We start from the raw sequence: 24,246 nt of genomic DNA, 5'->3' as shown, positions 1-24,246 counted from the left end.
CATAGAAATCAGTAGTACTGCTAGGTTTAATACAGTAATAATATATATCTGCCTCACTCTCAGAGAAATCAGTAGTACTGCTAGGTTTAACATAGTAATAATAGATATCTGCCTCACAGAGAAATCAGTAGTACTGCTAGGTTTAACACAGTGATAATATATATCTGTCTCTCAGAGAAATCAGTAGTACTGCTAGGTTTAACACAGTAATAATATATATCTGCCTCTCAGAGAAATGAGTAGTACTGTTAGGTTTAACACAGTAATACTATATATCTGTCTCTCAGAGAAATCAGTAGTACTGCTAGGTTTAATACAGTAATAATATATATCTGCCTCTCATAGAAATCAGTAGTACTGCTAGGTTTAATACAGTAATAATATATATCTGCCTCACTCTCAGAGAAATCAGTAGTACTGCTAGGTTTAACACAGTAATAATAGATATCTGCCTCACAGAGAAATCAGTAGTACTGCTAGGTTTAACACAGTGATAATATATATCTGTCTCTCAGAGAAATCAGTAGTACTGCTAGGTTTAACACAGTAATAATATATATCTGCCTCTCAGAGAAATCAGTAGTACTGTTAGGTTTAACACAGTAATACTATATATCTGTCTCTCAGAGAAATCAGTAGTACTGCTAGGTTTAATACAGTAATAATATATATCTGCCTCTCAGAGAAATCAGTAGTACTGCTAGGTTTAACACAGTAATAATATATATCTGCCTCACTCTCAGAGAAATCAGTAGTACTGCTAGGTTTAACACAGTAATAATATATATCTGCCTCTCAGAGAAATCAGTAGTACTGCTAGGTTTAACACAGTAATAATATGTATCTGCCCCTCAGAGAAATCAGTAGTACTGCTAGGTTTAACACAGTAATAATATATCTCTGTCTCTCAGAGAACTCAGTAGTACTGCTCGGTTTTACACAGTAATAATATATATCTGCCTCTCAGAGAAATCAGTAGTACTGCTAGGGTTAATACAGTAATAATATATATCTGTCTCTCAGAGAAATCAGTAATACTGCTAGCTTTAATACAGTAATAATATATAACTGCCTCTCAGAGAAATCAGTAGTACTGCTAGGTTTAACACAGTAATAATATATATCTGCCTCACAGAGAAATCAGTAGACCTGCTAGGTTTAACACAGTAATAATATATATCTGCCTCACAGAGAAATCAGTAGTACTGCTAGGTTTAACACAGTGATAATATATCTCTGTCTCTCAGAGAACTCAGTAGTACTGCTAGGTTTTACACAGTAATAATATATATCTGCCTCTCAGAGAAATCAGTAGTACTGCTAGGTTTAATACAGTAATAATATTTATCTGCCTCTCAGAGAAATCAGTAGTACTGCTAGGTTTAATACAGTAATAATATATATCTGCCTCTCAGAGAAATCAGTAGTACTGCTAGGTTTAATACAGTAATAATATATATCTGCCTCACTCTCAGAGAAATCAGTAGTACTGCTAGGTTTTATACAGTAATAATATCTGCCTCACTCTCAGAGAAATCAGTAGTACTGCTAGGTTTAATACAGTAATAATATATATCTGCCTCACTCTCAGAGAAATCAGTAGTACTGCTAGGTTTAACACAGTAATAATATATATCTGCCTCACTCTCAGAGAAATCAGTAGTACTGCTAGGTTTTACACAGTAATAATATATATCTGCCTCACTCTCAGAGAAATCAGTAGTACTGCTAGGTTTAATACAGTAATAATATATATCTGCCTCACTCTCAGAGAAATCAGTAGTACTGCTAGGTTTAACACAGTAATAATATATATCTGCCTCACTCTCAGAGAAATCAGTATTAGTGCTAGGTTTAATACAGTAATAATATATATCTGCCTCTCAGAGAAATCAGTAGTACTGCTAGGTTTAATACAGTAATAATAAATATCTGCCTCACTCTCAGAGAAATCAGTAGTACTGCTAGGTTTAACACAGTAATAATATATATCTGCCTCTCAGAGAAATCAGTAGTACTGCTAGGTTTAACACAGTAATAATATATATCTGCCTCTCAGAGAAATCAGTAGTACTGCTAGGTTTAACACAGTAATAATATATATCTGCCTCTCAGAGCAATCAGTAGTATTGCTAGGTTTAATACAGTAATAATATATATCTGCCTCACTCTCAGAGAAATCAGTAGTACTGCTAGGTTTAACACAGTAATAATATATATCTGCCTCTCAGAGAAATCAGTAGTACTGCTAGGTTTTACACAGTAATAATATATATCTGCCTCACTCTCAGAGAAATCAGTAGTACTGCTAGGTTTAATACAGTAATAATATATATCTGCCTCACTCTCAGAGAAATCAAATGTGACCGACCGGCTCGATTCAGTCTTATGTAGCAACATTTGAAATTGTGTTTTTTTACATTGGATAAAAGTAGAGAGTCAGAGCTAGAAAATGGTAGGTCCCTGTGGCTGAGTTAGTAGAGCATGGTGTTTGCAACGCCAGCATGGTGTTTGCAACGCCAGGGTTGTGGGTTTGATTCCCACGGGGGGCCAGTACAAAAAAAAAATGCATGAAATGTATGCTTTCACTACTGTAAGTCGCTCTGGATAAGAGCGTCTGCTAAATGACTGAAATGTAATATCGTACACTACAGGTGAGGAACAATGGGAAAGTCATTCTGCTTTGAAAGATGATGAACTTGTAATCTCACTTTTGAGAAAATGTCCCTTGAATGTTTTGGTTCCTACTGGAGAGCTCTTCTTTGTCTACAGGGCTTTTACTTTGGCAGATAATGTCACCCATCTAAATAAATAGTTATATATATATATATATATATATATATATATATATATATATATACATGGTTCATATATATATGTATATATATATATATATATATAATTAACTAAATGTATGGTGTTTTTTGGTTTACGTCAGTTTCATTGTTATGCTATAAATGGTTATTTTATGGTTGTAAGTGGTAAAATGAACTAGAAAATGTTATATAATTACTACTTCAGTAAGGCATTACACATTATTCAGTACTACTGCAGTTGCTACATAATTCCAATAGATGGCAGCATAAGACCACAAATTACATTTCAGAAGATTAGTTTAGTTTTCTCCCTGGATACACCACCACTCCCCCTCACAGGAAAACTCTTCTTTCTGTCCCTTTCCACACTGCTAACGCAAGAGGAAGGACTGAAAAAGCATTTAACAGATTACTCTGAAGTAATATAATTATGATATGATTAATACCTGTTATTATGCTCATGTTCTGAAATGATACTTCATTACTATAACGATTATCAATAAGCCTGAACATTAATTCAGTCGCCTCTGGTTGAGAAAAACGTATTAATTCATCGAACCGCTATTTCCATAATATTATTACTAAAATAGGTTCTAAAAGTGTTCTAGGCTATCCTACCCTAGGGTTAGGGTTAAATAGTTAATACCTAGGACTAGGGTTAAGGCTAAAATAGTTATACACAGTGTTAGGGGTTAGGGTTAAAATAGTTAATACCTAGGACTAGGGTTAAGGCTAAAATGGTTAAGGCTAAAATAGTTAATGCGAAAGGTTAGAGTATCTGTACAGCACTTTCTGTTTTTGTGAAATCTACTGATGTAAAAAGGGCTTTATAAATAAATTTGATTGATTGTTAGGTTCAGGGTTTTTAAGGTAACAAATAGTATGGGTTTATAGCTCTCTAGCCCCTCCCTGTGGCCTTCTGTGGATACTACATAACTCATTCACGACACCTGCTAGGCTCATAATCTGAGGTAGCAACTGTGTCAGATCTACAAATCAATGAGCTAGACCTGTCCATTTGGTTTGCAACTCAGTGAACCTGCGCAGCATTCGCTCAGTTCGATGCCTACGAACGAAGACTTCGGTGCATATCAAATTACCCAGCAGCCATTTAGAAACAACAACTAGTAAAAAAAAAAAGTGTTATTTCTTAATAAAAAAAAGTATTATGGCTGTTTAAATCAGCCACATTTTGAAAAAGAGAAAAGGGACATGTGTTTTGTTTATTTCTTTTTCTGAAAACACAAATGGTTAACCATGACCAGAAAATGTTTAACACTTGATGGGTATGTGCCAGGCATTGTTTAGAATGTTGATTACTACACAGTTGAACAGTGAGCATGATCACCAAGTAGCCATAATTCTGTTGACAATAAGTTATTTGAGGTTGGTGTTTATGGTTAACGCTGGCAGGTCTCGTTGATAAACAATAGAGAAGCTGGCATTGTGAAGCAGAACAATGAGGTGGGAATAGAACTTTCAGAAGATGAGTTGGTGCCACTGTGCTCAATAGAACTAATGGGAGCTGGCAGGGTGAAAAATGACCTGGAATAAGGTCTGTCTTTTAGCGATTATGTCTTAACTAGAGACATAAGGTAGTGTTATAAAACTGGGCTCCATGGCGGTTCTAATGAACTAGTTTTTATCAACAACAAAAAAGCGTTGTTGAAAATGTCATGTGTCCAGCCTACTTGAGGCGCCCCGAAAATAATATTCAAAAGTTCGGTCCTTGGACACAGAGGGGTTAAACACTAAAGTTACCGTCCATCTAGTGAAGAGAGGAGAACCGGACAGAGGTAGCCAGCATCCATCAATGATAGAGAGAAGCCCTCCACGGGATTTAACAGGTGGAAGAAACAACCGTGGAGCTCCATCGGTCCACAAGAAATGCAGACAGCTGGTGATGAAGTAGTGGTAACTAGAATAACTAGGATGCTGCTGGTAGAGCAACTAGCTAGCTTACTTAGCTGTACCGACTAGCTAGGTTAACTAGGATGCTGCTGGGAGAGTAGCTAGCTAGCTTACCGAGCTGTACCGAGTAGCTTGGCTAGCTAGCAGGTCATTCATCTGTCCCTCGTCTCGAGGAAGATGACGAATCCTGTGATTCACAAAATGAAACAAGAATAGCGAGTGAAAAGGATCTGGCTACACTCATACTCTCGAAATCGTCCCACCTACGTAACAGCCAGTGGAATCCTGTGGCGCGTTATTCAAATACCTTAGAAATGCTATTACTTCAATTTCTCAAACATATGACTATTTTACACCATTTTAAAGACAAGACTCTCATTAATCTAACCACATTGTCCGATTTCAAAAAGGCTTTACAACGAAAGCAAAACATTAGATTATGTCAGCAGAGTACCCAGCCAGAAATAATCAGACACCCATTTTTCAAGCTAGCATATAATGTCACATAAACCCAAACCACAGCTAAATGCTGCACTAACCTTTGATGATCTTCATCAGATGACACACCTAGGACATTATGTTATACAATACATGCATGTTTTGTTCAATCAAGTTCATATTTATATCAAAAACCAGCTTTTTACATTAGCATGTGACGTTCAGAACTAGCATACCCCCCGCAAACTTCCGGTGAATTTACTAAACATTTACTAAATTACTCACGATAAACGTTCACAAAAAGCATAACAATTATTTTAAGAATTATAGATACAGAACTCCTCTATGCACTCGATATGTCCGATTTTAAAATAGCTTTTCGGTGAAAGCACATTTTGCAATATTCTAAGTAGATAGCCCGGCATCACAGGGCTAGCTATTTAGACACCCAGCAAGTTTAGCACTCACCAAAGTCAGATTTACTATAAGAAAAATGTTATTACCTTTGGTGTTCTTCGTCAGAATGCACTCCCAGGACATCTACTTCAATAACAAATGTTGGTTTGGTCCCAAATAATCCATAGTTATATCCAAACAGCGGCGTTTTGTTCGTGCGTTCAAGACACTATCCAAAGGGTAACGCGCGAGCGCATATCGAGACAAAAAAAATCAAAATGTTCCTTTACCGTACTTAGAAGCTTGTCAAACGCTGTTTAAAATCAATTTTTATGCTATTTCTCTCGTAAAATAGCGATAATATTCCATCCGGACAATAGTGTATTCATTCAAAGACGAAAATAAAAAACAGCATGGTCTTGTGAACGTGCATCTCCAATCTCTTAGTCACCAGACTGACCACTGACAAACTGTGCTCCTATACTTTGCCCAGAGACGCCTCAATCCGCTTTCTGAACGCTTTAGAGAGCCAATGGAAGCCTTAGAAAGTGCCACGTAACAGCTCAGATACTGTAGTTTCGATAGAGAAGCAAAAGAAGGACTACAAATTTGCAAACAGGCCACTTCCTGCTTGGAATCTTCTCAGGTGTTTGCCTGCCATATGAGTTCTGTTATACTCAGACACCATTCTAACAGTTTTAGAAACTTCAGTGTTTTCTATCCAAATCTACTAATAATATGCAAATATTTGACTCTGGGTCCGAGTAGTAGGCCGTTTAATTTGGGTACGTTTTTCATCCGGCCGTGAAAATACTGCCCCCTATAGCGAACAGGTTAATGTGAGTCTGGAAGGAGAGTTTACAGTTTAACCAGACACCTAGATATTTGTAGTTGTCCACATATTCTACGTCAGAACCGTCCAGAGTAGTGATGCTAGTCGGGCGGGAGGTTGCGGGCAGAAATCGTTTGAAAGCATGCATTTAATTTTACTAGTATTTAAGGGCAGTTGGAGGCCACGGAAGGAGTGCTGTATGGCACTGAAGCTCGTTTGGAGGTTTTTTAACACAAAGTCCAAGGAAGTGCCAGATGTATACAGAATGGTGTCGTCTGCATAGATGTGGATCAGAGAATCACCAGCAGCAAGAGCGACATCATTGATATATACAGAGAAAAGAGTTGGCCCGACAATTGAATCCTGTGGCACCCCTATAAAGACTGCCAGAGGTCCGGACAGTATGTTGAATGGGAATGGTGTGGGCGTACCCCAACAACAGAATGCTGTGGGCGTATAACAATCATTACAAATATTCTCATAAATAGACCGCTGATTGGTCAGCTCTGCCAAAGAGCAATCAAGTTCTACGAGGAAATAGCAGCATTTTTTAAACGGTCAGATTGAGATACAAGTTTGAGGTGGGGTTTTTTAAGTATTTTTCTCCAATTTATGCTATGGCCACAAATATGAGTAAAGGGCGTGTCAACAACATTATTTGGGTATGAGTTAACAGAATATAAACTTTTAAAGTTAGATTTTTAAAACCTTGTCTGTATTTACTCTGTGATTGAAGAAATTTCTCCCTTGTTGCATGTAATTGGCAGTATCATAGAGTGGAGTCTACTTACCCTGAAAAGTCTCCGTCTTCGCAATCATAGAAAACGTCCATAGACCCGTCACTATTCATGGACAGAGAGCTGGGTGAGTCTGGTCTCTCCTGATGGATTGGGCTTCAACACAACAGAAACAGACCTTCAGTCTCTAGTCTAATCTAGACTAAAGATGATAATGTTATGTCACTGATACCAGGTCAGAGACAACATATATAGTCAATAAAACATGCCAAGAGATTTATGTCTGTCCCCACAGTGTCCCCACAGTGCCCCCACAGTGCATTGCTGAAAATCCTAATGGTTTCAGATCAGTGGTTTCCAGCCTATGGTGCTCCGCATTTTGCAGTTGTTCCGCGATTTATTGTATATTTACATATTAAAATACAACATTGTAACTGTTGGGAGTACTAAATGGTATTGAAAGTAATTGAAGGGTTTTATTCCAAAACGCTACATATCAATTTTCAGGAATGTTCGTAAATGAGCTTTTATTGTTTAAAGAAATTATGAATGTGTTTTTTCACTATCTAATCATGGCATGGGGTTGTTCAATGACAGACATGTATTTGTTTAAAATATATCACTGATGATTTCAAGTAATAATATATATCTGCCTCACTCTCAGAGAAATCAGTAGTACTGCTAGGTTTTACACAGTCAAATGTGACCGACCGGCTCAATTCTGTCTTATGTAGCAAAATTTGAAATGTTTTATTTCACATTGGATAATAGTGGAGACTCAGAGCTAGAAAATGGTATATCGTACAATACAGGTGAGGAACAATGGGAAAGTCATTCTGCTTTGAAAGATGATACATTTGTATCTCACTTTTGAGAAAATGGCCTTTGAATGTGTTGGTTCCTACTGGAGAGCTCTTCTTTGTCTACAAGGCTGTTACTTTGGCAGTAATGTCTCTCATCTAAATAAATAGTTTTTTTATATCATTAACTAAATGTATAATGTTTTTGGTTTATTACAGTTTCATTGTTTGTTTTAAGCAATAAATTATTATTTTATGGTTGTAAGCGGTAAAATGAAATAGAAAATGTTATATTTTGCGAGAAATTACCACTTTAGTAAGGAATTACACATTATTCAGTACTACTGCAGTTGCTACATAATTCCAATAGATGGCAGCATAAGACCACAAATGACATTTCAGAAGATCAGTTTCTCCCTGGATGCATCACCACTCCCCCTGACAGGAAAACTCCTGTGTGAGCTTCTTTCTGTCCCTTTACACACTGCTAACGCAAGAGGAAGGACTGAAAAAGCATTTAACAGATTACTGTTTTTAAATTACACTTAATGAATGTACTAGGAAAATACGTTTTTGTCGACCAGAGGTGACTAAATTAATATTAAAACCTATTGATCATCGTTATATTAATGGTCAAATTCATCCACCAGCAGCTAGCCACTCTGCCTTCTCGCGCAAGCGAGGTAAATTTGCTAACCGGGAGGGTTGCATAATGTAATTTATTGGTGTTGCATGCTATTTTATGTCAATCATATTGCTGCTTGTAGCCTATAACTGATGCTTTGCGGTCTTATGCTGCCATCTATTGGAAATATTTAGCAAATAAAAGTTATTAATTCACTTCCAGACATTGGTGAGGCAGCTGGGAATAAAAAAAATTGAATGTGTCCAGCCTGCTTGAGGCGCCCGAAAATAATATTGAAAAGATTGATCCATGGACACAGAGGGGTTAACCTCTACGGGCCACGGGGGCAGTATTGAGAATTTTGAAAAAAATATGTGCCCATTTTTAACTGCCTCCTACACCAACTCAGAAGCTAGGATATGCATATTATTAACACATTCGGATAGAAAACACTCTGAATTTTCTAAAACAGTTTGAATGGTGTCTGTAAGTATAACAAAACTCATATTGCAGGCAAAAACCTGAGAAAAATAGATTTAAAAAAATGAGAATTTTGTGGCTGTACTATTTAGTGTCATTGTTTTATAGATACCATAGTGAGAAAGGATTCAGTTCGCAACTCCTAAGGCTTCCACTAGATGTCAACGATCTTTATAAAGTTGTTTGACGCATCTGTGATGAATACAGACCGAATTAGAATGCTTACAAGTTGACACGTCATCACTTCATTTTTTGCGCCTGCGCATAAATCTGAGAAGAGTGTCTTTGTCATAATCGTTTATTCTAGACACTTGATAGGTTGTGTGAAAATATTACTGATGTTTACTGATGTTTCACGTTAAAAATGGACCAAAAGATTAATGCTAAACAACGTTTGACATGTTTGAACAAACATAAATAGATTATTTACTAGGTTTTTTTTAGCTTTTCGGCGTGACTTTACACTGCCCACCTCATTTTGTGGGAGCCTACTGAACGCTAACTATTTGGACATAAATTATGAACTTTGTCAAAAGAAACCACATTTGTTCTGGACCTGGGATCGCTGGCAGCGCCTTCTGATGGAGATAATCAAAGGTAAGGGGATATTTAGAATGTTATTATCGATATTAGATGATGCTAATGCTAACTGTATAGCTTAGCATAGCTTATAGCTTAGCTTATGTTGTTAGCATAGTACCCAGTTTATAGCAAAATGTGATTTCCCAGTAAAGTTATTTTGAGATCTGGCCATTCGGTAGCAATTACGAGATGATAATATATTATTCTTTGAATGACAATATTATAATTTACCAATGTTTTCGAATAGTAATTCTGTGATTTGTAATGCTGGATTCACTGGGAGCATTCGAGCCGAAAAAAATTCTGAATTTCACCGCGACTGTAAATGCTGTTTTTGGATATAAATATGAACTTGATGGAACTAAAAATGTATGTATTGTATAACATAATGTCCCATGAGTGTCATCTGATGCAGATTGTCAAAGGTAAGTGCATAATTCTAGCTAGTTTTCTGTCTGTTGATGCCCTTCTTTGAATTGGCTAAACATTACACGCAGCTATTGTCAATGTACTCTCCTAACATAACCTAACTTTATGCATTCTCCGTAAAGCCTCTGAAAATCGGACAGCGTGGTTAGATTTAGGAGATATATCTTTCAAATGGAGGAAAATAGTTGATTATTTGATTATTTGAAATGATTACTCTTGCAGTTTTGAATTCCCCGCCATGGTCACATGACAATGAATCCCAATACCGGGATAAGATCCTGCCCCCTGGCCTCAACAGGTTAAACACTAAAGTTACCGTCTATCTAGTGAAGAGAGGAGAACCGGACAGAGGTAGCCAGCATCCATCAACGAGAGAGGGAGGACAGGATAACTAGGATGCTGCTGGTAGAGTAGCTAGCTAGCTTACCTAGCTGTACCGACTAGCTAGGATAACTAGGATGCTGCTGGTAGAGTAGCTAGCTAGCTTACCTAGCTGTACCGACTAGCTAGGATAACTAGGATGCTGCTGGTAGAGTAGCTAGCTAGCTTACCGAGCTGTACCGACTAGCTTCGCTAGCTAGCAGGTCGTTCATCTGTCCCTCGTCTCGAGGATGATTACAAATCTGGTGAACCACAAATTGAAATGAGGATAGCGAGTGAAAAGGATCTGGCTACACTCATACTGTCCCTGACCGTAACGCAAAAAGCTAATTGAACAATAAAGTTTGGTGTCTCAACACTGTAGCGAATTCCATCGTTATTCCCCAAGATCACCTCAGCCAACTCTGCGCACAACTGCGTTAAGAACGGAGCAGAAGATACCTTTTTGTTGTTTGCTGTAACTAATGGACAAAGTTATATTGTAATGTATGTATTGTATTGTAATGTATTGTAAAAAAGTAAGCCAGAGTTGACGCGGGCCATTCTTCAAACAAAGAGATGCCTCCCTGACCACCAGTGTGTTGGATATGATGAAGATCAATTCAGCGAAGAAGAACCTCTAGAGTTCTGATCAAATAACCCTATAAAAGGGTTCTATGTAGAACTTTAGTGGTTCCGTATATTAAGCAAGATAGAACCCTTTTTGGTTTAAACAGGAGTGAATAGCGTGTTGATATAATGGTAATATTGTCTGAATTCCGCTTGTAACAACAATCAGAACTAGTAAAACAATAAAGTTATGCCTGCCAACATATTAGGCAATAATTAAGAGTAGGCTAAATGATTGTGTCATGCTAAAATGTTATAGATATGTGTGTGTGTGTGTGTGTGTGTGTGTGTGTGTGTGTGTGTGTGTGTGTGTGTGTGTGTGTGTGTGTGTGTGTGTGTGTGTGTGTGTGTGTGTGTGTGTGTGTGTGTGTGTGTGTGCTGGTGAGACAACCACATATCACAGTCAAATATACAGGATACAAACATTTCATTCCAGCTGTATAGTGTTTTGCAAAAGAAAAATTCATACACAAAAAATCTATGAATTAAAATCTTAGAACAACAATATTTTACAGACTCCTGAAGGTACCCATAAGCAATCATTTCTGATGAAAAATAATAAATGTGAAAAAATTGTCGGTATAACATTTTAGAAACAAAGTTCTTAAACGACATTGTCATCTCACCTCTTAGTTTTGGTGTCATGTCCCCCAGAGAGATGCATTTTAGAGGCAGGGATCACCTCCTTCCTCTCCCCAGAAAGATGCTTTTTAGAGGCAGGGCCCCCCTCCTCTCTCTCCCCAGAGAGATGCATTTTAGAGGCAGGGCCCCCCTCCTCTCTCTCCCCAGATAGATGCATTTTAGAGGCAGGACCCCCTTCCTTCCTCTCCCCAGAGAGACTCATTTTAGAGGCAGGGCCCCCCTCCTCTCTCTCCCCAGAGAGACTCATTTTAGAGCAGTGTCCCCTAAACAGAGATCCAACATGTTGGTTGTGGTTAACACAGTGACCCCTAAACAGAGATCCAACATGTTGGTTGTGGTTAACACAGTGACAACTAAACAGAGATCCAGCATGTTGGTTGTGGTTAACACAGTGACAACTAAACAGAGATCCAGCATGTTGGTTGTGGTTAACACAGTAACAACTAAACAGAGATCCAGCATGTTGGTTGTGGTTAACACAGTGACAACTAAACAGAGATCCAGCATGTTGGTTAACACAGTGACAACTAAACAGAGATCCAGCATGTTTGTTGTGGTTAACACAGAGACAACTAAACAGAGATCCAGCATGTTGGTTGTGGTTAACACAGTGACAACTAAACAGAGATCCAGCATGTTGGTTGTGGTTAACACAGTGACAACTAAACAGAGATCCAGCATGTTGGTTGTGGTCAACACAGTGACAACTAAACAGAGATCCAGCATGTTGGTTGTGGTTAACACAGTGACAACTAAACAGAGATCCAGCATGTTGGTTGTGGTTAACACAGTGACAACTAATTATTGAAGGTCAATTGTTCTCATGTATTAATCATCTCTTAGAGAAATAAAACATTTACTAACAGACATAGAAACAGTCAGGTGATTTAATGCATCACATGAACATGTAGTTGTGACATTTCATCTCCATGGTAACTGTCAATAATAATAATAAGTCACTGTTTGTTAAGGTAGTTATAGACAGAACAACAATAATAATAATAATAATAATAATAATAAGTCACTGTTTGTTAAGGTAGTTATAGACAGAACAACAACAATAATAATAACAATAATAATAATAATAATAATAATAATAATAATAATAAGTCACTGTTTGTTAAGGTAGTTATAGACAGTACAGCAACAATAATAACAATAACAATAATAATAATAAGTCACTGTTTGTTAAGGTAGTTATAGACAGTACAGCAACAATAATAATAATAATAATAAGTCACTGTTTGTTAAGGTAGTTATAGACAGAACAACAACAATAATAATAATAATAATAATAATAATAATAATAATAATAATAAAATAATAAGTCACTCTTTGTTAAGGTAGTTATAGACAGTACAGCAACAACAATAATAATAATAATAATAATAATAAGTCACTGTTTGTTAAGGTAGTTATATACAGAACAACAACAATAATAACAATAACAATAATAATAATAATAATAATAAAATAATAAGTCACTCTTTGTTAAGGTAGTTATAGACAGTACAGCAACAATAATAACAATAACAATAATAATAATAATAATAAGTCACTGTTTGTTAAGGTAGTTATAGACAGAACAACAACAATAACATTAATAATAATAATAATAATAATAATAAGTCACTGTTTGTTAAGGTAGTTATAGACAGAACAACAACAATAATAATAACAATAATAACAATAACAATAATAATAATAATAATAATAAAATAATAAGTCACTGTTTGTTAAGGTAGTTATAGACAGTACAGCAACAATAATAACAATAACAATAATAATAATAATAAGTCACTGTTTGTTAAGGTAGATATAGACAGTACAGCAACAATAATAATAATAATAATAATAATAATAATAATAAGTCACTGTTTGTTAAGGTAGTTATAGACAGAACAACAACAATAATAATAATAATAATAATAATAATAAGTCACTGTTTGTTAAGGTAGTTATAGACAGAACAACAACAATAATAATAATAATAATAATAAGTCACTGTTTGTTAAGGTAGTTATAGACAGAACAACAACAATAACAATAACAATAACAATAATAATAATAATAATAAGTCACTGTTTGTTAAGGTAGTTATGGACAGTACAGCAACAATAACAATAATAATAATAATAATAATAATAATAAGCAGGACAGAGAATGTACTGTATATAACCTACATATCATAGATGACCAGTCTAAACCTGTTCAGATCAACATAATGTTATAGTCCTACCAGTAGCAGGACAGAGAATGTACTGTATATAACCTACATATCATAGATGACCAGTCTAAACCTGTTCAGATCAACATAATGTTATAGTCCTACCAGTAGCAGGACAGAGAATGTACTGTATATAACCTACATATCATAGATGACCAGTCTAAACCTGTTCAGATCAGTTCACATAAACTATCAGTAGCAGGACTGACCACCTACAAATCAGTTTTCAGTCTAAATACCAGAGCATGTAGCCTAGACCTGATATTATCACAACATTTCCTACAGAGACCTTCAGGTCAGTCAGCATGATAAAGGATCATATCTCAAGCTTTGTCTGACCACAACATAACTTTGCAATAGTTATATTTAGCCTACAGTGGACTTACCAGGCTGCTCGTCTCCCTTCAAATTAACACATTTATCCCACTTCTAATGTTGCTGACAAGTGTTTGCCACAGTTTCAACAGCCGTTTTGTAACTGTGGAGGCTACTTTTAATTTCCTATGAGGAAATCACATCACTTCAGTCACGGGATGTGGACGACTGGTTTTCTTGCAGAGGAAGTAGCCTCTATTACAATCTCCAAAAGCCTTTTTAAATCTCAAATACAATACAAGTTTAAAATTAACTGCATTGCAGCAACGTTGTCCTGCAACAGGATGATCAAATTAAGATCTTACATTTGTACAAAGATTGTCTTTTTCTGAATAAGGCCGTTTAAGTTATTAGCTATGATGGTGCAACTGTCAGCTGCTGTAAACCTCTGTGATTGGATGTTATGACCCCCATCTAAACAGTTTATTTCCTTATGCTGTGGCCCTCACCAACTGGCCATCTGGCCCATAGAGACTAAAGGACTATGCTGTGGCCCTCACCAACTGGTCATCTGGCCCATAGAGACTAAAGGACTATGCTGTGGCCCTCACCAACTGGCCATTTGGCCCATAGAGACTAAAGGACTATGCTGTGGCCCTCACCAACTGGTCATCTGGCCCATAGAGACTAAAGGACTATGCTGTGGCCCTCACCAACTGGCCACCTGGCCCATAGAGACTAAAGGACTATGCTGTGGCCCTCACCAACTGGCCATCTGGCCCATAGAGACTAAAGGACTATGCTGTGGCCCTCACCAACTGGCCATCTGGCCCATAGAGACTAAAGGACTATGCTGCACACTGCAAACAGCCATCTCTAAACTGGGGGAAGGAATTGGGAAGGTAGAAAGATAACAGTGAATATGAGACATGGGGGAAGGTAGAAAGATAACAGTGAATATGAGACATGGGGGAAGGTATTGGGAAGGTAGAAAGATAACAGTGAATATGAAACATGGGGGAAGGTATTGGGAAGGTAGAAAGATAACAGTGAATATGAGACATGGGGGAAGGTAGAAAGATAACAGTGAATATGAGAGATGGAGGAAGGTATTGGGAAGGTAGAAAGATAACAGTGAATATGAGACATGGAGGAAGGTAGAAAGATAACAGTGAATTTGAGACATGGGGGAAGGTAGAAAGATAACAGTGAATATGAGACATGGGGGAAGGTAGAAAGATAACAGTGAATTTGAGACATGGGGGAAGGTAGAAAGATAACAGTGAATATGAGACATGGGGGAAGGTAGAAAGATAACAGTGAATATGAGACATGGGGGAAGGTAGAAAGATAACAGTGAATATGAGACATGGGGGAAGGTAGAAAGATAACAGTGAATATGAGACATGGAGGAAGGTAGAAAGATAACAGTGAATATGAGACATGGGGGAAGGCTGAAAGATAACAGTGAATATGAGACATGGGGGAAGGTAGAAAGATAACAGTGAATATGAGACATGGAGGAAGGTAGAAAGATAACAGTGAATTTGAGACATGGGGGAAGGTAGAAAGATAACAGTGAATTTGAGACATGGGGGAAGGTAGAAAGATAACAGTGAATTTGAGAAATGGGGGAAGGTAGAAAGATAACAGTGAATTTGACTGCATACATGTTTTCTCCTTCTTATAGTGTTCTTACAAAGCTGTGTTCTGTGGTTTATCAGCTGGTTTACTGAAACTGTCACGTCTCCTCCAGCTCCCCCCCCGGCGCGTGAAGGCGCCAGGTTGCCCTGCATCACTCACTCCTATCCACGACCTGCATCACGCACTCCTATCATCCATTACGCACACCTGCTTTCCCTCGTCACGCACATCAGCGTTATTGGACTCACCTGGACTCCCTCATCACCTGGTTATTTCCTCCCCTATATTTGTCAGTTCCCTGCTCTGTTCCCTGCTGCTGTATTCATTGTTTTTGTCTGTTACTCGTTTTCTGACGCTGTTCCTGTCTCGTTCTATATTAAGTATTTGACTCCCCGTACCTGCTTTGTCTCTCCAGCGTCATCCCATGTGACAGAAACTCTGGTTAGTAGGAGGTGAAGACAATAAATGATCTCAGTTCCTTAAACTATTCAGCTTTAACCAGTATTGCCCATGTTACCATGGAGACAAATGATGTGCCCAAAAAACTAATAACTTTCAGTCAACAGTCTCTTCTGTGTAGCTTCACTCCGTAGCCCACATACTAGTCTGTCTCTAATGATGTCATTTACAACACCATTCAACTCACAGTGTTCTGATAGTTTCTTTAATGCAGCAGCAAACATTGGTACAATTCAATAATGATGAGACGGGAGACAGGAATCAGATCAACCATTTATCTGGAACGTGAACATCACAACACATACAAACCCCCATGATGCTCTGCGGCACAATTCCAATACACGGCAAATACATAATACATAAGTAAATGGACACTAAGTAAAACTCAGAGGACTTTAAATGTTTAGTTACAGAAAGTAGGGCCATGGGATATGGGTCAGAAAGGTCAGTATGTTTGATAACTGGTTACAGAGGTGACATAACAAGCATAAGGTCCATTATAACACAGTGAAGTAGAGGTGGGATAGGGTCAGAAAGGTCAGTATGGTTGATAACTGGTTACAGAGGTGACATAACAAGCATAAGGTCCATTATAACACAGTGAAGTAGAGGTGGGATAGGGTCAGAAAGGTCAGTATGGTTGATAACTGGTTACAGAGGTGACATAACAACCATAAGGTCCATTATAACACAGTGAAGTAGAGGTGGGATAGGGTCAGAAAGGTCAGTATGTTTGATAGCTGGTTACAGAGGTGACATAACAACCATAAGGTCCATTATAACACAGTGAAGTAGAGGTGGGATAGGGTCAGAAAGGTCAGTATGTTTGATACCTGGTTACAGAGGTGACATAACAACCATAAGGTCCATTATAACACAGTGAAGTTGAGGTGGGATAGGGTCAGAAAGGTCAGTATGGTTGATAACTGGTTACAGAGGTGACATAACAAGCATAAGGTCCATTATAACACAGTGAAGTAGAGGTGGGAGCTAAAAGCAGACATGGACAGTGAGCCGGTGTGAGGAGGTCAGGGGTCAAACACTAGATCAGGACAGGTAGAAATGGCAGGGCTGGAAATAGACAGAGACACATTCTGATCATGGCAAGACAAATCTCCTTCGCACAGAGAGGATCAGGCTGTTGATTGTGGCCTGTGGAATGTTGTCCCACTCCTCTCCAATGGCTGTGTGAAGTTGCTGGATATTGGTGGGAATTGGAACACGCTGTCGTACACGTCTATCCAGAGCATCCCAAACATGCTTAATGGGTGACATGTCTGGTGAGTACTCAGGCCATGGAAGAACATTTTTTTTCAGCTTCCAGGAATTGTGTTCAGCAACATCGGGCCCCTGCATTATCATGCTGTAACATGAGGTGATTGGTGTGGATGAATGGCACGACAATGGGATCTCATCACGGTATCTCTGTGCATTCAAATTGCCATCGATTAAATGCACTTGTGTTTGTTGTCCGAAGCTTATGCCCATTCCATAACCTCACCACCACCATAGGGCACTCTGTTCACAAAGTTGACATCAGCAAACCGCTCGCCCACATGATGCCGTACATGTGGTCTGCTTTTTTTAGGCCGGTTGGACGTACTGCCAAATTCTATAAACCAACGTTCAAGGTGATTTTGAGAAATTAGCTTTAAATTTTCTAGCAACATCTCTGTTGCACATTCCTGCAGTCAACATGCCAACTGCACACTCCCTCAAAACAGAGACATCTCTGGTATTGTGTTATGTGAAAAAACGGCACATTTTAGAGTGGCCTTTTATTGCCCTCAGCACAAGGTGCACCTGTGTAATGATCATGCTGTTTAATCAGATTGTTGATATGCCACAGCCTGTCAGGTGGTGGATTATCTTGGCAAAGAAGAAATGATCACTAACAGGGATGTAAAGACATTTGTGCACAACATTTGACAGAAATAAGCTTTTGTGTGTATGGAACATTTCTGGGATCTTTTATTTCAGCTCATGAAACATGGGACCAACACTTTACATGATGCCTTTATATTTTAATTCATTGTATTTACAGGAATAAGCTGGCCCAAACTGGTGTGTGTGTGTCATGTGTGTGTTGGTCCAGTGTGTGTGTGTGTGTCTAGTGTGTGTGTGTGTGTGTGTGTGTGTGGGTCCAGTGCGTGTGTGTTTCCAGTGTGTGTGTGTGTCGGTCCAGTGTATGTGGGTCCAGTGTGTGTGTGTGTGTGTGTGTGTGTGTGTGTGTGTGTGTGTGTGTGTGTGTGTGTGGTGTGAGAGAGAGTGTGTGTGTGTGTCCTGTGTGTCCACTTTGTGTGTGTATGTGTGTGTGTGTCCTGTGTGTGCGTGTGTGTGTGTGTATGTTTGTGTGTGTGTGTGTGTGTGTGTGTGTGTGTGTGTGTGTGTGTGTGTGTGTGTGTGTGTGTGTGTGTGTGTGTGAGAGTGTGTGTGTGTGTGAGAGTGTGCGTGTGTGTGTCCTGTGTGTGTGTCCAGTTTGTGTGTCCAGTGTGTGTGTCCAGTGTGTGTGCCTGTCCGTGTGTGTGTGTGTGTGTGTGTGTGTGTGTGTGTTTGTCCAGTGTGTGTGTCGAGTTTGTGTGTGTCTTTCTGTCCAGTGTGTGTGTGTGTGTGTCTGTCCAGTGTGTGTGTGTGTGTGTGTGTGTGTGTGTGTGTGTGACCATTGTGTGTGTGTGTGTCCAGTGTGTGTGTCCAGTGTGTGGGACCAGTGTGTGTGTGTGTGTGTGTGTGTGTGTGTGTGTGTGTGTGTGTGTGTGTGTGTGTGTGTGTGTGTGTGTGTGTGCCCTGTTTGTCCGGTGTGTCTGTGTGTGTCAAGAATGTGTGTGTCAGTGCGTGTGTGTGTGTTTCCAGTGTGTGCGTGTGTGCCCTGTTTGTCCGGTGTGTGTGTGTGTGTCAAGAATGTGTGTGTCAGTGTGTGTGTGTGTTTTTCTGTCCAGTGAGTGTGTGTGTGTCTCTGTCCAGTGTGCATGTGTGCCCTGTGTGTGTGTGTGGTCTGTGTGTGTGTGTGTGTGTGTGTGTGTGTGTGTGTGTGTGTGTGTGTGTGTGTGTGTGTGTGTGTGTGTGTGTGTGCCCTGTTTGTGTGTCCAGTGTGAATGTGTGTGTGTGTGTGTGTGTGTGTCAGTGTGTGTGTGTGTGTCCAGTGGGTGTGTGTGTGTGTGTGTCCACTGTGTGTGTCCTGTGTGTGTGTGTGTCCTGTGTGTGTGCCCTGTGTGTGCGTGTGGTCTGTGTGTGAAGAGTCCCACATTTCTGAGGTTCGGCAGTGTGTGTGTGTGTGTGTGTGTGTGTGTGTGTGTGTGTGTCCAGTGTGTGTCCATTGTGTGTCCATTGTGTGTGTCCTGTGTGTGTGTCCAGTGTGTGGGACCAGTGTGTGTGTGTGTGTGTGTGTGTGTGTGTGCCCTGTTTGTCCGGTGTGTCTGTGTGTGTCAAGAATGTGTGTGTCAGTGCGTGTGTGTGTGTTTCCAGTGTGTGCGTGTGTGCCCTGTTTGTCCGGTGTGTGTGTGTGTGTCAAGAATGTGTGTGTCAGTGTGTGTGTGTGTGTGTTTTTCTGTCCAGTGAGTGTGTGTGTGTCTTTGTCCAGTGTGCATGTGTGCCCTGTGTGTGTGTGTGGTCTGTGTGTGTGTGTGTGCCCTGTTTGTGTGTCCAGTGTGAATGTGTGTGTGTGTGTGTGTGTCGGTGTGTGTGTGTGTGTCCAGTGGGTGTGTGTGTGTGTCCACTGTGTGTGTCCTGTGTGTGTGTGTCCTGTGTGTGTGCCCTGTGTGTGCGTGTGGTCTGTGTGTGAAGAGTCCCACATTTCTGAGGTTCGGCAGTGGCCTGAAGGTATGTTAGGTTCAGGAGTGGGTTGCTGAGGTCCGAGTCTGATGATTTTCAGGGTGGGCCCCTGTGGCCCCCCTCCCAGCAGTGTCTGTATGGGATAGGACTGTAGTCAGAAGGTTTTCAGGGTGGGCCCATATGGACCCCCTCCCAGCAGTGTCTGTATGGGATAGGACTGTAGTCAGAAGGTTTTCAGGGTGGGCCCATATGGCCCCCCTCCCAGCAGTGTCTGTATGGGATAGGACTGTAGTCAGAAGGTTTTCAGGGTGGGCCCATATGGCCCCCCTCCCAGCAGTGTCTTCTCTCTTCAACTGCTGACCTCATCTGGAGTTGAGTTCCACATCCCTCATTGTCCTGGTACCATAGCAACTGGCCTGCCCTATCAGGAACTGAAACCAGACGTGACCCTTTGCCTCCTTCCTTAGAAATATGAATTTTCACCAGTAACATGTTTGAACAGAATATGATCTTTCTGCACTTCCCCTTGTCTCACTCAGTAACTTTCCATCCCCAAAGTTCCTCTTCACCCTTCATTGAGCCCTTAACATCTCCATGTATTATTCAGAATGTGATTCAGATTGTTGTGTAATTGTGAGTTGTAATGGAGTCCTTGTTCTCAATGGGACTGCTAAAACAGATAGATAAAGGTGTTAATAAATAAATGCATTCAGCACTAACAGCTCTGAGTGTCTTTCCATCCCCAAAGTTCCTCTTCACCCTTCACTGAGCCCTTAACATCTCCATGTATTATTCAGAATGTGATTCAGATTGTTGTGTAATTGTGAGTTGTAATGGAGTCCTTGTTCTCAATGGGACTGCTAAAGCAGATAGATAAAGGTGTTAATAAATAAATGCATTCAGCACTAACAGCTCTGAGTGTCTTTCCATCCCCAAAGTTCCTCTTCACCCTTCACTGAGCCCTTAACATCTCCATGTATTATTCAGAATGTGATTCAGATTGTTGTGTAATTGTGAGTTGTAATGGAGTCCTTGTTCTCAATGGGACTGCTAAAACAGATAGATAAAGGTGTTAATAAATAAATGCATTCAGCACTAACAGCTCTGAGTGTCTTTCCATCCCCAAAGTTCCTCTTCACCCTTCACTGAGCCCTTAACATCTCCATGTATTATTCAGAATGTGATTCAGATTGTTGTGTAATTGTGAGTTGTAATGGAGTCCTTGTTCTCAATGGGACTGCTAAAACAGATAGATAAAGGTGTTAATAAATAAATGCATTCAGCACTAACAGCTCTGAGTGTCTTTCCATCTCATCCCTGGTATGAATGAATGATTGTGATGTAATAAATATGTGTTGGTGCTGCAGGCCGTTGCTGCTCCTTGCAACATTGTAAGTTCAACATCATCTTTCTAAAATGTCACTTGCCAAATCTAACAGTAGCCTATCAGGAGCCTATCACTATCTAACAGGAGCCTATCACTATCTAACAGTAGCCTATCACTATCTAACAGTAGCCTATCACTATCTAACAGTAGCCTATCGCTATCTAACAGTAGCCTATCGCTATCTAACAGGAGCCTATCACTATCTAACAGTAGCCTATCGCTATCTAACAGGAGCCTATCGCTATCTAACAGTGGCCTATCACTATCTAACAGTAGCCTATCACTATCTAACAGTAGCCTATCACTATCTAACAGGAGCCTATCACTATCTAACAGTAACCTATCACTATCTAACAGGAGCCTATCACTATCTAACAGTAACCTATCACTATCTAACAGTAGCCTATCACTATCTAACAGTAACCTATCACTATCTAACAGTAGCCTATCACTATCTAACAGTAGCCTATCACTATCTAACAGTAGCCTATCACTATCTAACAGTAGCCTATCACTATTTAACAGTAGCCTATCACTATCTAACAGTAGCCTATCACTATCTAACAGTAGCCTATCACTATCTAACAGTAGCCTATCACTATCTAACAGTAGCCTATCACTATCTAACAGTAGCCTATCACTATCTAACAGGAGCCTATCACTATCTAACAGGAGCCTATCACTATCTAACAGTAGCCTATCACTATCTAACAGTAGCCTATCACTATCTAACAGTAGCCTATCACTATCTAACAGTAGCCTATCACTATCTAACAGTAACCTATCACTCGTTTTTATGTTTAACTTTAAATCAGTTAACGGTGTATCAATGAAAATCTGATATAGAGTGGAATGTACTGTTGACCAACCCATATATTTCAGCAGGGAAGTGTTCCTCACACCATCATTTCAAATGGTAGGACATGTGTCCTGTTGAAGCTAACTGGCTGATGGTAGGACATGTGTCCTGTTGAAGCTAACTGGCTGATGGTAGGACATGTGTCCTGTTGAAGCTTACTGGCTGATGGTAGGACATGTGTCCTGTTGAAGCTAACTGGCTGATGGTAGGACATGTGTCCTGTTGAAGCTAACTGGCTGATGGTAGGACATGTGTCCTGTTGAAGCTAACTGGCTGATGGTAGGACATGTGTCCTGTTGAAGCTTACTGGCTGATGGTAGGACATGTGTCCTGTTGAAGCTAACTGGCTGATGGTAGGACATGTGTCCTGTTGAAGCTAACTGGCTGATGAAGGACAATAACCTAGTATGCCTATTTACAGCAGCATATTTGTAACGGTTGTTGCTGTGTTGAATGGACCAAACTGCAGACGGAATGTGGATACTCATCTTTTTAATATATACGAGCAAAGCATCCACAGGAAAAACAATAACTACTAACTACAGGCTAACATGCTACGTACAAACAAAAGACTAGCAGTGTTAGCACAACCACCCACAAACCCAAGTGACAAACATACTCCTAAATATATGACTCCCAATCAGGAACAACGATCCCCAGCTGTTCCTGATCAGGAGTCACAAGACTAACACAGAAACAGACATACTAGACAACACATACAGACTTCTTCTGCCACGTCCTGACCAAAATACTACACCACTACTCCGCTCTGCTGGTCAGGACGTGAAAATATTATTTAATAGTTGTTATACCAAAATTAATTGATGTCAATTGAATAAAAAAATATATAATTTTACATGATAAAGTTCCCAAACTATAACCTACTAAGATAGGCACCTGGCACAATTCTGATTGGTACAGGTTATGAGTCACTTTTGTAGGCATCGTGATTTATGAGTAATGAGAAAACAATCAGCAAAAGCAAATACTTAGATTGAATATGTAGGCAAATTCCATAATCAGTGGACCTGCGTGAGGGGTGTCATGAAGAATGTGGCCGTTTTGAAGGGGCTGATACAGTGTTACCACTATTTAGGGTGTTATGAAGGGGCTGATACAGTGTTACCACTATTTAGGGTGTTATGAAGGGGCTGATACAGTGTTACCACTATTTAGGGTGTTTTGAAGGGGCTGATACAGTGTTACCACTATTTAGGGTGTTTTGAAGGGGCTGATACAGTGTTACCACTATTTAGGGTGTTATGAAGGGGCTGATACAGTGTTACCACTATTTAGGGTGTTATGAAGGGGCTGATACAGTGTTACCACTATTTAGGGTGTTATGAAGGGGCTGATACAGTGTTACCACTATTTAGGGTGTTATGAAGGGGCTGATACAGTGTTACCACTATTTAGGGTGTTTTGAAGGGGCTGATACAGTGTTACCACTATTTAGGGTGTTTTGAAGGGGCTCATACAGTGTTACCACTATTTAGGGTGTTATGAAGGGGCTGATACAGTGTTACCACTATTTAGGGTGTTATGAAGGGGCTGATAGAGGGGCGGAGGTAGCTTGTTGGAGTGAACGGCTGTGTGTGAGAGGCTACTGCAACCTTTTTGCAAAATAATCTAACTTAACCTACTTTATAGCACTTTTTACAACAAACGTTTCTTTCTAATACAATATTGTAACTTTCTATGTGAAAATGCCGAGTAATAAGCGACCAAAGGACAATAAATCCACTTCGGAGGCCTACTCCCCGCCAAACAACGAGACAGACATGACGGAAGGCACAGGTAACAACGTCACACTTACAGAACTTACCCAGGCTTTGGGAGAACTACGTGTTGCTATAGCTGAGGATCTTAAGGCTACTATTGCTGAACTGGACACTAAAATTGAGAGCAC

The 24,246-nt window shown here is 39.5% G+C and overlaps 1 protein-coding gene and 1 long non-coding RNA gene across 2 annotated transcripts in view; both read right to left on the bottom strand.

Moving 5' to 3' along the window:
- LOC115186779 (zinc finger protein 271-like) overlaps positions 1-24,246 on the bottom strand; it is a gene marked incomplete at both ends in the record, with an annotated part of 129,441 nt that overhangs the window by 86,373 nt on the left and 18,822 nt on the right. The window lies entirely within an intron of this gene.
- Positions 21,415-21,940, bottom strand: LOC115186787 (uncharacterized). Its single transcript, XR_003875910.1, has 2 exons — positions 21,903-21,940; positions 21,415-21,534 (listed from the first exon to the last, which is right to left on the bottom strand). It is a non-coding gene; the product is annotated as an uncharacterized LOC115186787 (long non-coding RNA).

The sequence above is a fragment of the Salmo trutta genome, unplaced genomic scaffold (genome assembly GCF_901001165.1).
Source record: "Salmo trutta unplaced genomic scaffold, fSalTru1.1, whole genome shotgun sequence".
Lineage (NCBI taxonomy): Eukaryota > Metazoa > Chordata > Actinopteri > Salmoniformes > Salmonidae > Salmo > Salmo trutta.
The sequence above is the reverse complement of the archived record's forward strand: the minus strand, read 5'-3'. Positions and strand labels throughout refer to the sequence as shown.